The sequence below is a fragment of the Branchiostoma lanceolatum genome, chromosome 15, assembly GCF_035083965.1.
Source record: "Branchiostoma lanceolatum isolate klBraLanc5 chromosome 15, klBraLanc5.hap2, whole genome shotgun sequence".
NCBI lineage: Eukaryota > Metazoa > Chordata > Leptocardii > Amphioxiformes > Branchiostomatidae > Branchiostoma > Branchiostoma lanceolatum.
Window position 1 is genome coordinate 14,325,503 of NC_089736.1, and position 4,368 is coordinate 14,329,870.

Below are 4,368 nucleotides of genomic sequence, written 5' to 3' on the forward strand. Positions count from 1 at the left end.
TACAGTAGGTCAAGTAAGCCTGACCCTGGGGTTAGATGCCTGTGAAAAAAATATGTTTCCGTGTTAAACTCCGACACAAGATTTGTTAGACGTCATTTAATACTGTATGCGTAAATAAAGTTAATAACTGTATAATTTTACTGTTCTGTTTGTGTCAACAGCCCGATTACGTCTTACAAAAAAGGACCTTTTTGACCAATTAACTTGGTTTGACTAATTGGTTTATGGTTTGACCTTGGCTGGTTTTCAAGTTTTTCAGTAAGTAAATTTCTATTCAATGAAATATTTCGCCATAACTCATGAATTCCTGAATCGAAGTTAGACAAATACTCACAACCCAGCAATTGTTATCTGCAATGTCTCTGTCGAAATCTTTCGCATGAGCTCTTTCGGATCAGTGAAATCCTCTTCAATACCCTCCATGGCGAGTTCATCACTAGCACTAGGGTGGAGATTAGAATGGATGCTCACGAGTATCAAATACCCGCATGGCCTCTGACCCGTCACGTGATGGACTGTAGAACTATTCTAGTGCGCAGACGCGTGGACTTACTCCCGCGACGATGCCTACATGGCGAGCTTGCTGTTATGAGCCGTTTTTGTAATCAAAATAGGCGGTAAAGCGCCAGTTCACCCCAAATCAGACATAAATTGTGCTGTAGACGGTGTCGTTGGTTGCTGACAATCGTAAGCTCGTGAGCAGATTGGGTGTAAACGGACGTGATGGCTCCATATGAACTAGGTGCGCAGGTAAGTTTTTACATGTAAATCGGTTTGGTCAACAATAATATTTTGATACGTATATACATTTACAAGGCTGTGTACAGTGTGCCTAAACAGATTTAAGGTATACGGTCATAGGTACAGTAGTCTAGAGGTCCGGACACGTAACATTACCTGAATTAGTTTGCACCTATTACTACTAGTAAGTTAATTAACGTTACATGTTACAGCCGACTGCCCTTCTGGGCAAAGACGTCGACCGGCATTCAGACCTCATATCAAAATACATGGAAAGCATACAAGAAAACCTACCCGAGTTTTACCGTATGAAAAACACTCATTCATAGGGTCACTCAACCTCTAAACTGTCAATTTTGTTGATATCAGCATAGGATTTGGTTTCAATTTTCCAGACATATCTTGACATACTTAGTAGTTAGTTGAACAAACCCTCCCACATTACATAACACCATTCAGGGAGTGAAATTGGAGACATTATTTTAGCCATGCGAGCACATAATTTGGAAACGCCTGTTCATGCTGTTGTTTGTTTTGATCCTGATGATGGGAGGCAAACTCAAATGTCAAAATCCACAAATCGTAGGTCATGAGTATGATTGAGAAAATCAGTCAAATCATTCTTTTTTCCCGCAGGAAACCAACGCTCTTAAGACGATAGACCCACCACAGTTGTCCTGACAGCTGGTAACGTTTCCAAGACGATAAAAACAAAGATGAATAACGGGACACTTTGCTGCCATGTTGTGGGTACCAATCGATGGTCCTCAGACACCTGCATGTTTTTGTTCCTCTATTCTAAATATCGTTCGGGCTGGAACTTCATTTTCTATGTGTGTTGTTTGTTAAAGAATGACTCAGTCATCTCTGTCTTGTGTTTTCTTCACTTAATAGAATCACAGAAGAGTCTGTGGCAGATCGTTAGCTGTTGCGTGTGATTGACAACATTACCGACACCCACTATTTGTGTTTCCACTATATTATGCTCATATTATTTTGTTACTCAGTACTGCTATTATTATGATTTATTTCTGATTATCATTATTTACTACTGTACCTCTTCCATTACTCAAGTTTATGTATTCTTATGTATGGTGTCTTATAAGCCCGTATGGGCTGGGCGACTTTTGTCGCAGGACACGGAAATAAAACATTCATTCATTCATTCATTCATTTCCACTACGAGGAGGTCATCTGCCAAGAGTGTCATCCCCCACCCCCCAAAGTTAAGTAGAAAAACAAAAACATTTTGGTCCCAAGTTATAAGTTGTCACTTAACAACCACTAACTATGCTGGATGCATAAGGCAGTAACATGGAACATTAAGTTGGGCCCCCTCATCGACTAGGGAGTGGAACCCTAGTCAAGCCCAGTCACCAAGGAATACGCCTCTGAACTTGAACAAAAAAAAAAAAAAAATTGAGGGTAATGTAATTAACGTTCCATGCTGCTGTCATATGCATATATAGCATAGAGAGTGGCTGTGCCCCGTTCTCGTGATGCCCAAAAATGTTGCCTGACAGTTGTGGACTAAATGCTAAAAACAGTGAGAACAGTGAACTTTATGAACTTTAACTGTCACGCATACATTTAAGGGCAACATTGACTCTATGAATTGGACAGACTAGTTATTCCCCATGAAAAATGAAAAATAAGGCAAGCATGGACAAAGACAAGGCCAAGGTCTGCTCAAACTCCCTTGCATGCCGGGCAGATGTACTTCTCTTCTGCCACAAGGACGGCCACATCACGAGCAGGAATGTTCACACACCGGTAGTGCAACCAGTCGGAACATTGGTCGCACTGGATCATAGGTGCTTCATGTCGGTACTCGTGACAGATGCAGAAGATGCTCAGCTGGTACGTGCTTTGCTGGAGGCTCTTGCTCTGCTGGAAGTTCCTGAAGTTTGAGAACATTTGGAGAGACTTTCCCATCAGGCACTTGTCGAGATGATCCCTCATCCTCAGCTGGTCAAACTCGACGTCTGTGGGGCATCGTCCCTCAGCCAGAGCAACGGCGTTTGCAATTGCAAATAGCCCACAGTCAATGCTGCCCACCTGTCGCTGTGCACAGATGACTGTCACGGGGAGAATACCCTCATCAACACTGGCATGGTGTTTGTATAGCCCTACTAGTTGTCTGCGGAGACTCATCCCCACAGTGGTGTACAGAGAGTCATACACGGTGATGCCAGTGTTTCCCTCTTTAGTTGTAGATACTACCCAGTGTTTACCAATATGATGCAGTTGGATGCACTCTGCCATTGCTGGGACTGGTAGAGGGCTGCAACACTCCTTACTGGATGCAAGGATGACAGTATCTCTGAAGCCTTCCACGAGAGGGTACTCTTCCTTTAGTAGATGCTGGGCACAGTTGATGTGTTTATCTGATAGCCATTGTCCTACTAGTAGTTGCTGGCGGTCCTTCGTGGTCAACATTGTGTTGTTTATGGTCAACAACTCATCATTTCTAGTGGTTAGGTCTGGCAGATCTTGAGTGCTTTCCTCTGTGTCATACACTACTACCTCTTCACTGTTGATGCTGGAAGACTGGCTTCTGCAGTGACATCATTCACCCGGTGCGTCTGCCTCATAACTTCTGCCCCGTGGCCTACCCTGTTCGTATAGGGGTTTTACCTGTTCTTGTTGGGTGCCTTGTACAACGACAGCTTTGCCGTTTCTGTCGTTCTTTTTGATGGTGTGGCAGACAGAGGCAACGGCATGGAATGAGAACTGGCTCCTTTTTTTGGGGGGGTGTGGTGTTGAGCGCAAATTGGCCATCATGAGGTGTGTGACTTCTTACATCATCTAACATGTCCTCGAGCTGGTTCCTCAGCAGTGTGAGGTACTCCTCATCGTGAACCAGGTATGTCAGCTCGGTAAGCTCCCGAATGACACTGGCACACTGTGTTCTCAGTGTCACCTTTTTGGATATCTTCCTTGCTGGCAGGCTAGTTGTGCATGCTGGCTGCACATCCACGCTGAGAGTTGACATCATTGCGTCATCATCCTCGTCCTCAGCTGGGCCATCAGAGTTAGGCACATGTCCCAGATACTTGGCATCCAGTGAGAAAATTGGATTGTTCTTGTACTTGGACGGAAGGCTCTCCCAGCTCCAACCGGGGACATGTTGAAACACGGCACACAGGTGTTTGCAGGGAAGTTTGTGTCTTTGCCAGTCCTTGCATGTACACCATGGCATGGCATCGTTGTTCCCGAAAAATGTTTTCTGGTGGGTGCTGTGACTGGTACTCTTTACGTCAAATAATCCTTCACCTCTGTTGACGATGCTGTCAGGGTTGGTGTTTAGCCGTGCATCTTCATACCGTGACAAGATGTGTTCCACCATGTCACGTGGCCGGTTCTTGAGGAATGTGGGCAAGGTTGTGTTGTACAGACTGTAACCTGGCGAATACCTCACGTTCAGCTCGATGTACCTTAAAGAAAAGAGGGATCCGGATACATTAATTATGATAGTTGAGAGACGAGACGCCGTTTGTGCTCACAGATATGATGAACTATGAACTTTCATCCAACACAAATATTAACTCATCATGAATTTTCGGTTGGACCTCCATCAGGGCCCATCAACCCTCCCTGAACCGTGACGGTGGAAGATTCCGTCAG

General features: G+C 44.5%; 1 long non-coding RNA gene across 1 annotated transcript; it reads left to right on the plus strand.

Annotated features, from left to right (window-relative positions):
- Positions 1-549: 549 nt before the first annotated feature.
- On the plus strand, positions 550-1,910 carry LOC136420517 (uncharacterized). The gene is made up of 3 exons (XR_010753236.1): positions 550-742; positions 1,378-1,487; positions 1,636-1,910. It is a non-coding gene; the product is annotated as an uncharacterized lncRNA (long non-coding RNA).
- The last annotated feature ends 2,458 nt before the right edge of the window (positions 1,911-4,368 follow it).